Source organism: Triticum aestivum, chromosome 6B, assembly GCF_018294505.1.
Source record: "Triticum aestivum cultivar Chinese Spring chromosome 6B, IWGSC CS RefSeq v2.1, whole genome shotgun sequence".
In the NCBI taxonomy this organism is placed as follows: Eukaryota; Viridiplantae; Streptophyta; class Magnoliopsida; order Poales; family Poaceae; genus Triticum; species Triticum aestivum.
In genome coordinates, this window is record NC_057810.1 from 23,410,867 (window position 1) to 23,421,589 (window position 10,723).

The following is a 10,723-nucleotide window of genomic DNA, read 5'->3' on the forward strand; positions in this document are numbered from 1 at the left end:
AAGATGATTAAAGCATAACAAACAAAATGCACCACCGAAACACCCCCAATTCCAGCTCCATTAAGTCTTGGGACTATGGATACCCAGCTCCACTAACTTGTGGTCCTGTTTGCGAGAGCACCAGCTCCAAGAATACACTGTTCAGTTGTGGTGTTCAAGTAATTGGCATGGCATGGCATAAAGGTACAGCAATCTTACAGGGTCAGGAACATTAGGGTCGGCACCAGCTTCCAGTAACAACTTCAAGCATGCAGTTGAGCCTTTCATCTCAGCAGCAATAACTAAAGGGGCTAGAATACCGTCATCGACATCCGCACCAGCCTGCAAAAAAATACTAAAGGGGGTACAGGAACTCTGCATGCGCTGTTTGGTTCATTGCCGATTAGACACCGCGTTTTCTTGTGTAAAACCTTAGTGTAGCGCGGCCACAAAAATTTCTCAAAGGTAGCTCAAATAATAAACACCATCGAAGAAGGCCAGACCTACATTAGTGTCGAAAAATGTAGCATTGAACCAAAATTGTCTTGAGTAATTCTAACTTTCTAAGGCCTAACACAACTAAAATGAGGACTGCAGCCACTATACCTCAACCAGGAGCTTGACACATTTCAGTGAGGGAGCACTTATAGCAACAAGAAGAAGGGTGTCAATACCAGGTACTTTCTTATTACACTGGCAAAAAACAGATAACACACGATTTACAATACTCAAGTAAGATGTAGGAAAGAGCAGACAAATAGAAGGAAGAATGCATTTGTTGTCCTGTGGCCTTCTGTAAAAAGAAGAAGGGAAAAAAAATCAATAGCATTGCATAAGCAAACATGTACTGTATCAACAAGAATTTCTGGAATAATATATTGAGCATTAATGCCTTGGGGGCCATTTTGAGCAGTTAGACCCTTTTTTTTAGTTCTGTCCCATGTATCTATTAAAAGGAGTAGACGTACAACAATAACAGCCCACCCGTTTAATCTTTTCTTCCCAAGCAAGCTGGGTAGGCTAGAGCCAAGAGATGAACCCACCAAGAGGCACCAAAAGAAGTAAACGTATATGAAAGAAAAACATCTTTTGTCATGAATTACTAGAGGGAATACAAATTCAGAAACTTGCAGTGGAGCCTATATTGAAGAAGCAAGTAGGATGGAGCTGCAAGAAGATATGGTGCGTAGAGTATGCATGGAGCTAGATTTTTGTTGTGAAGTAAAGAAATCATAGATGGCCAGAGCTCTTCGAGAATGCAGCCTTACTAGAACTTAAAGAAGGGTTAACAGAGTGCGCTTAGTCACTGCTACAAAGGCCTGATTTTGAATAATTGCTAAAAAATGTGCTAATTTAGCTGATTGCGCTCAGACTTCCCAACTTTTGAAGAAAGGCAGTAAAGCGGACTCAACACAACAGCCAAGTAAATGAAGCATGAAACAATGCAGCTAGCCAAAATTAGTAGGAAATAGTATGTTCTTAAACCTACATCCGTGTTGTTCTCCAACAAAATTTGCAAAATTTCATCATGCCCTTCCAAGGCAGCGGCATAAAGTGGTGTCCCTTCAGAAGATACTGGGTCAACAGAAACTCCTTTTGCAAGCAAGAGTTCCGTCATTTTACGGTCTCCTAAGTAAAGCAAAAAGATGAAAACAGAATCCAATAGGTAATTACTACAAAGTAGAACTGATTGTGTGATGGGGAAAATTCAATATGATCAAGATACACGCCAACTAAAAGTGCATGCCCTGGAATAGTTACAAACAGACAAGAGGGCAGAATATGGGAAAATGGAAAACTTTTAAATCCTAAGGGAATCATCGAAGACAAAACGTAAATGGCACCAATGTTCTTCTATTCACATACAATCAAAATCATGAAAGAATTGTCAAACAAGTTCTTCTTCTACATCTTTCCAACACACATAGACATCATAATGGAACAGTATTGTAAGAGAAATACCATGTGCTGTTCTGGCAGAGAAGTACCTGCTTTAGCAGCATGGTGAAGTGGGGCGAACCCTTTGTAGTCAGCTTTGCCTGGATCTGCCCCATGATCAAGAAGATAACTGGCGGCATTCATGCTTCCATGAATCAATGCCACAAGCAGAGGTGTTCGACCTATCAAAATGAAGACGTTTCCTCTCAGAGCATGTCAGAATGTACAAAGTTAATACATAAATATGTCATAACATAACACTTTGTTTTCTACTCCCTCAGTTGACAAATAAAAGATGTTTTGGATATTTCAGTATGAAGTACATACATGCGGATTGAAATGAGTGAAGAAACACACTAAAACATGTCTATATGCATCTGATTCACAAAATAGCATGACGGTTGTAAATTGCTGGTCAATTTACAGTTTCCTATAGCCCAATTCTGAACGCAAGTCATATAGGAGTACAGTTCAGACACATTTACAGTTTAGAGGCAAATTAAATGCACCTCCATCATTGACGGCGTCCACATCGACCCCTAGCTCCTCGACCAGGTACCTGCACACCCATAGCCTTCCCTTCCCGGCAGCGAAGTGCAGCGCCACGAGACCTTGGTCCTTGGCCGCCTCCACCACCTCCCTGGGACGGCCCCTGCCCTTATCCAGATCTCTCACCAGCCCTGCGACGCGACGAACGAGCAAGTCAGTGCCTCCCAGTCCCAGATCCAAACAAAACCTGCCCGGAATCGCCCACGTACTCTTGAAGAGGCGGAGGTCGCCGCGGCTCGCCGCGTGGAGGAGCGGAATCGATCCGTCGGCGGGCGGAGGGGGCGGGCTAGGGTTTGGAGGGGCGGCGCGGCGCTTGGCTGAGGTGGCAGCGGGGTGACGCCGCGCCATGGTGACAAGCGGTGGCGAGGTGGCGGCGGGGTGAGGCCGTGGCGAGGTGGTGGCGAGGTGGGGGGAGGGGGGGGGCAGGCCCGAGGCAGAGCGGAGGGAGGAAGGCGGAGGCGGGAACACGAGCGGGCCGCGTGTCAATCAGCGGCGGAAATGCTGCGCACACGCTTCGGGTGTACACAACAAATCTCAAATTTGGTACCGGTTTGTCCGCGGACATGTCCGGTCCTCTCCCCGATTTCCATTTGTAAGGTCAAAACTGTTAGCACAATTTCCGTTCGAAACCGTTCCCGGATCCATTTTCATAGGATTTTTGATACACGACAACAATCCGATCTGAATTTGAGGCCGGCTAATAGGATATGGTATTACTAGTATACGACGCAGTACGATAATCCGTTTTTTCTAGCCAGATTGATAATCTAACCTTTAAATTTTGAATCAGAGTTATTATCCTGAGGGTGCTAATGTCATAAAACCCTTTATGCCATTCATTATCACCAAGATTATACTTCACAAGAATAACCAACTTCAAACTACATAATTGTTAATGAGTCATAAATTGTCCTGCCGACGACAACCTTGATGTGATCATATTCATTGTATCCACCTAACTTTACGGATATCTTTTTCATTATATGTCACAAACACCATATGGATCGAGATTTTGTAAGAAAAAAATCCACACCGTTATGAATTCCTTTTGCTTGGTCAGTTATGACTATCTTTTGGTTGATGAGTTGACATACATGTAAGCCACGCTTGAAATAACCAAAGAAATGTTTCAGTATGTTCATCTGATAATAAAGCAGATCCTAGCAACACTGATCGACCAGGATGATTGAGTTTGACAAAACAAACAAAAGGCATATCATATCTGTTCATCAACTATGTTGTGTCAAAAGTAATGACATCATGAAAGAGTCATACACCGCTCTGCTTCTTGCATCAAGCCAAAAAGTTTGGAGTGTTGGATTGCATTTTGATAAAACAGACACTAACTGCTTCATCATCACCACTGCCAAGTTTTAACCTTCTTGTTTTCTCTAGAAAATTGCAACAATTTTTCTCACCAAAAGTTACGTTTGCATGACCATCTGCTGCCACAACAAAAGAATTGAAATTCTTCTTTAGTCATATTTTGGCCCGATCATTCAGCTCAAGCCCTCACTTGACATGTAAATCCAACTCTTTGTTGTATGTGAACCGAGATTTATGTGAACTTTGTGTGTGATTATGATCCAAAATGACCGTCAAAATATAAAGTTTCCCATGAGGACCATGAGCAATGTTAATTTTAGCTTCTTCTTTTATTTTGAGAAGATGTTAATTTTATCTTTACATCCTATATGGCCAATTGGATTTGGGCCTCAGCATATTACTTAAGTTGGACTGGGTCTTACCATAACAAGAGTGGGAAAGTGTAAGGTACTTCCATTGTTCATCTTTCACTAGTAAAAAACAGGGCTTTGGTTCGGGCCTGGCCAGCTCATTAGTTCCGGTTCAATCACGTACCGGGACCCATGGGGGCACACGTCCCGGTTCGTGAGCACAGGGGGCCGGCCGGGGCCTCGTGGGCATTGGTCCCGGTTCGTCTGGACCCATTTGTCCCGGTTCCTGGCACGAACCGGGACCAATGGGCCTCACTCCTGGCCCACATACATTGGTCCCGGTTCGTGGATAGAACCGGGACAGAAGATGGAGCTTTAGTCCCGGTTCCAGCCACGAACCGGGACAAATGAGCTGCCTATATATACCCCATCGCCGCAACAGAGCACTCCATCGTACTATGTTTTTTCTGGCCGGCGAGGGGAGGGCATTTGGGTGCTCTGGCTCACCTCCTATGCACATGAGGTGTTCGATGAAATGCCCGAGCCACACTAGTTAAGCTTTCTCCTCTCGAAACTCGAGCTCCAAGCTCCATTTTCCCTGAGATTTGCATAGGTTTAGCGTTCCGTCCCCGTCTTCACCGCCGTCGATCGACTGCGCCGATCTCGTCGCCGGACCATCGTGGTGAGCCTCTTGTTCTTACCTTCTTTCTGAAATAAAAAATATTCTTACTTTAGATAGACACTTGTCTAATTTTCTTACTTTTATTATTGCTTGTTATTATATAGTGCGATGTTTTGGTATCCGCCCCGTCGGCCCTCGTACTATCTATGATTCGTATGTCGTATATATTATCTTTTTATAACTATTTGGTTCATTTATTGTTTATGACAATTATGCCGACCAATGTGACATAGATTTTATTTATGTAGGAGGTAGTTGAATCGGAAATTCCAACCGACTCTATTATCGAGAGGTTAAATTTGGTTGAAGAAAAAAACAATTACTCGAAGAAAAAATAAAAAAATTGATTTCGTTGTTGACCCCGATGGGCACCTGCTCGTACAGGGAGGAAAACAATGGATTTGTTAAGATCCATGATGATTGTTAGATCATAAGAGGATAGCATAGAAACAAATCTCCCGATCAATCCGTTTGCAAACGGATATGAACGCCTGCAGCATCAAGTGAAGATGTTTCTTCTCCTCTCCTTTTGAGATGCTTCGGTTACTTGCTGCGAAGACGAACAATACGATCAGGATGAACAGCAAATTAAACATAGATGAATGAAAAAACCATCGGCATCATGGCTCGATAGACGCCATGCCCCATGGTGGGCGGCAAGTGTCGTGGGAACGATTCCGACAATAATAAGGGATAAGGTAAAGGAGCATGATTTATCAAGATGCAAAGGGGTGACACGGTGATTTTAGCGAGTTCAGGCCTCTCACGGTGGAGATAACAACCCTACATCTCGTGCTCCGGAGAGGCTTTGTTTTATCTTAGTATGTATCCGGAGATTACAATGTATATGTGGGAGAGAGAAGAACGGATCTTCATGCATAAACAAGTCCTGAGACTAATGGCGAGAGAGAGAGAGAGCTAGGAGAAGAAGAATGAGAACTTGCCTAGTCTAGTGGTGGGGTGGCTTATATAGAGTGCGCCACCCCCTCACCCTACACGGTGGAGCATCAATGTCATAACGTCTGCCCACTACAAAACCGTCATGCTGATTATTGGTCTTGGCATATCCGAGTGAGTTACACGGCCGAGTGGAATGAGCTCGTCGAGTGGAGTGCCGTGCTCCGAGTGGTTGTTGCCGTCCGAGTGACTTTCAAGTTGCAGTACATCTGGACGGGGATCTGGCCCAGCGGCCCAGTACAAAGTGTACGGTGTCCATGGATAGGGTCTTTAGGTCAGGCTTATTACCCTACCCTCAATACATGTCCTCGTCACCCAATACTATCCATTTAATAGATAAATGATTTCCCTATTTCTCTCATTGTAGCTACTAGCCTACGGGAGCTATTTCTCGATTAAAGCAAGATGTACGAGCTTTTGCATGCACGCTACAATAATGGGTCGACACATTTTCTATTATTTGTTTGCTTGCTCGCTCGCTCGCATTATTTCGCTTTGTTCGCTTCATTTTCTTTTCTTTTTCGTTATTCTTTTGTTTCTTCAATTTTATTTGATTCATACTCGGATTCTCTTTCTTTGTATTTTGAACAGGTTTCTCCACTCTTTATCGGTGTTCACTGGTTTTCTTCTTTCTTTCTTTTTTCTTCAATTTTCATTAGTCATTTTGTTTCTTTCTTAGTTTTACCCGGTTTTTTCTCGAATATCCAATTCGGCTCTCAAGCTCATATACACCTTGTGAATGCTCCAAAAAACTACTAGAAAAACTCAAACAATTCCAACTTTTTTTATGCTAAAAGATGCTTGAGTGCGTGATGTCCGTGCCAAATTTCATCTCATTCGGACATCTGAGTTGCTCTCACCCAAAAAACAAAATCAGGTCCGAACAAACAATAAACTTTTTCATAGACCCCAAATTTGTCAGTTTTTGCACAGACATCACAAACTCAAGGATCTTTCACCACCAACAAATTTAGTCTTTTTTGAACTTTTTATTATTTTTCACGACTTTTGTCGTGGACTTGACACGACAGATGCCCTAGCGAAAGGACTTAGGTGTGGAGCCACCGCAACTAGGTTAGCTTGAAGGGGTTAAAATGGGACAAATGACACATGATGTTTACCCAGGTTCGGCCCCTCTCAACGAGGTAAAAGCCTACTCCTGCTTTAGGCTATATTGCTTGGGTTTCGATTACCAGGGAGCGAATATGCTTGACCAAGCTCTTGATTGATTGTTACTTGAGTTAATTCGCTGTCGGGTCACCCCTTTTATATACACAGATTGATGCCCGACGGCTTACAGAGTCCCAGCCGGCTCATACACAACGTGTCCGGCTCGGTGACCAACTAAGCTTGCCTTACAATACAAGTTAAACATATGGCGGTTCATATCCATGGGCCTCAAGTCGCCTCCGGGTCTTGGGCCTTCAATAAGCTTGCTCTATGGACCGCCATCTTCATCATTCTCTTGGGCCTTCCCATCTTAAGCCGCCAGTGGCATAACCCGACCCCTCCTGGGCGGGTCATACCTAGTAGTTATATCCCCAACATTACGCCCTAGGTTGATTTGAACTTGTTCACATCAATCTTCACTAGACTTGCAAAATCTTCCATCGTCAACTTTTATGATCTTGCTATAACCTGCCATGACGTCAGCTCACAGAATTGTGTTAAACCGTCATGACGTCATCTCACATTAACTTCGCACGGAGCCCAGAACATCTAAGCATATTTTTTATTTTAATGGACCTCCCGAAAATCGAGGCGCCCGTGCAGCCAGATAATCATTTTTTGGACTCTTCGATTCCCGCGCATGCCATCTATCCACTGCCTTATAAATAGGGATGGGGGGTCCTTCTTTTCATTTTTTACCGCTGCCTCTGCGTCTTCGTCTTCCTCCTCACGACGCGCTAGCGAGCCCAAGCTCTGCCACCGCCATCTCCATCCAACGTCCTCAACTCCGGCCACTGCATCGACCTGTTCGGACCAGAGTACTGCGGCGCACCTCCGTTGTTCAGTAGCCTCAGTAAGTACTCCTCCTTCTGCCTAACAGATCTGCATTAGGGTTTGCCCCAGTTCATCGGAGTTCCTCTCTGTTCTTCTCTAGATTGTGTAGTTGAATCTGACCATGATACTGAAGATGCACGGTACAAGTTTTAGCATCCTTTTTCCAATCGCAGTAGATATTTTTTCTGCATAAGATCCGTCCGAGCACATGAGTTCTTCCACTGCCTTCATTTTAGGTCTAGCATTTATTTTATTTCCAAACTGTTGTAGATCTAAAATTATAGCACCAATCTGTAGAATCTATTTGTCCACCACTTAGCAAATCCTCACTTATAGATCTGAAATATGACAACTGTTTGGGCGGCTTAACTGATAAACCGTAACCTTGCCATGTATCATCAGTCCCCTTTTAAGCCGCCAATATATATATCTGCATAACTCAGTGTTACCTCCCGGCTTAACACGTTGGCTTTTTATAGCACTTACTTTTGAATCAATGGCCGGCTTAACAACATAATCTTAAACCGGCAATGTTTCCTTTTTAGACCTTCTTCCTCAAAAATGACCAAGACCGTCACCTCCTGCAATTGGGTCGCTTCCCGGGTTACCGAGCAAACGTTGGATGAACATGTTCAAGTAGCCGTTTTAGCCGCGAAGAATGTCATTCATTGGAGAGCCCCAGGAGCAGAAACCATCCCCGAACCTAAGGAGGGCGGAGTTGTCATCTTCACTGATCACATGCTCCGGGGGTTCACTCCACCCGGTTCAAATTTTTTCGTGACATACTGCACTTCTTGCAACTCCATCCTCAAGACATCGACCCAATTCTGTCACAAATATCTGCAATTTTCAAGTGTTTTGCGAAGTATACTTTCAGCAGGAACCCACTATAGAACTATTCAGAGAGTTCTACTACTTAAACCGCTAGACTGAATTTACAGAGGGACCAAGCCTGGAATTAGGCGGCATTTCAATTCAGAGGCAGAAAGACGCCACCTTCCCAGCCGCCAAACTATCCAGTCACCCCAAAGACCGGAACCAAACTTGGTTTTACTATCAAGACACCTCTCCAGAAGGGGAAAATCTCTGCCGGGTTATCGTGAGAGCCGACTTAGCAACAGGCACCCCCTCCTGATCGGATCAGCACAACGGAGCGGGCCAAATATATGCTGGTCTTCTCGAAGATTAGAGCCTTAATGGCTAATGGTTTAACCGTAATCGACCTGGTTCGATGCTGGGTCGCCTGGAGAGTTTTGCCCTTAAGCCGCCATCCCGGTTTGATGTGCGAGTACACCGATGAGTTAAAAGATCTGCAACGCCACTACTAGATACAACAGACTGATGATGACATCAATGATATGACCAAGTCTCTGCTGAATGAGACTTTGGAAGATTGCAGCAAAACTCGACTGAATCCCTTCTGTACTCTCAACAAGCCGCCAGCGGTAAGCTTTAAACAATTTCCGGTTTAATCATTTCTTCATTTAAACTGTCCCCTTATACTCATTTGATTTATGCAGGCTGATTCTCCTTTTTGGAATAGGAAGCTGCAGGATAAGCCGGCCAAGAAGACCCGGCCGAAGAACAAGGCTCAGAAAAAGGCTGCCAAGAAGAAGACCACCCCCTTCGAGTTATTTAACTTGGATGATGATGAGTCGGAGGTAGAACTTGACTCCCTTGGCTCATTTTTTGTACATCTTATTGACAATGATCACTATCAGGATGACGCGGAAGGCAGCCACGCAAATGGTGAAGAGGTAACTATCCTTTCCCCCGACTCAGAACCTCTGCCAAGACAGAAAGTTCGTCAAGCGAGCCAAAAAGTAAGGTTTTCTCACCCTTTAGCTTACTTGGATCCCAACTTTATTTTGAAGAAGCAGCAGCATGAAGCCCGCCGCACAACCCGGAATAGCAGCGGTGGGATTCTGTCCTCGGGCTTACCCAACACGCCGGCTCCACGCAAACTCCGTGCAGAGGTTTCACAAATTTCCGACTTAGTTCTTCCCAAGGCAGGTCTCTTTCGACAGCCTCTTAACCCTTCTGATTCAAATTATCACGGAACTTCTCATTCTTCTTCTGGCGACTCAACTGGGACTCAGGTCCCTCTTTTCAAGATTGTGCCTGGGTAAGAAACACTTAAACCTATTCGCTTTCAATCATGTACTCAACTGCCATATCAACCCTGTCTTATGCTTTATTTTTAGTGCTATGGCCAAGCCTAGCAAGAAGTTGAAGGTGAACAAGTCGGTTGAAGATTCAAATCCCTCTGAGCTGGAGAAACAAACAACAAAAGCTTCTCACCAAGCTGTTGAGGCCTCAGGTGATGAGCCGCCACCAGAGGAATACCATGTCCATATAGATTCCATGGATGTTGACCCCAAGAATGCTAAGCCGCCCAGCCCCGCTCAGCCGGTTCAAGAAACTAAATATGTAACAATCACTGGGACAGCTTATACAGCTCTAGGCAACCCCACCGCCCTATCCAAGCACATCGCAAAAGAAGAATTTTCTGCCGCTGATAAGGGCAAGTGGAAATTAGACTTGGAGAGCTATGCCCATTTCAATGCTCAAGAAATTCATTAGGGCTATCTAAACCGCCTTCATACTAGCCGAGACTTTGAAGTCGGCTTAGTCAACCTCATGAAAGGAGCGTTTTGAGGTAAGCACTGTAATCTTCTCCATATAAATATATCTCTTCCAGCCGCCAAGTCTACAGGATATGAGAAAATCTAATATTTTGTAGACTTTAAATAACCTTTGGAGTCTTTCATTCATGTCATGGCATATTGTAATTGTAGAATCAAATGAGTAGCCCCCAAGGGTCGGCTTAAGCTGCATAACTAAAGCCGGGACTTCAAATGGTAGTGATCAATTTTGCACCTGTAGCCCCCAAGGGTCGGCTTAATCAGCATGGATAAGGGGGGACTTATCACCATAA

The 10,723-nt window shown here is 44.4% G+C and overlaps 1 pseudogene; it reads right to left on the minus strand.

Moving 5' to 3' along the window:
• LOC123138658 (serine/threonine-protein phosphatase 6 regulatory ankyrin repeat subunit A-like) overlaps nucleotides 1-2,814 on the minus strand; it is a 43,315-nt pseudogene extending 40,501 nt beyond the window's left edge.
• Nucleotides 2,815-10,723: the final 7,909 nt, after the last annotated feature.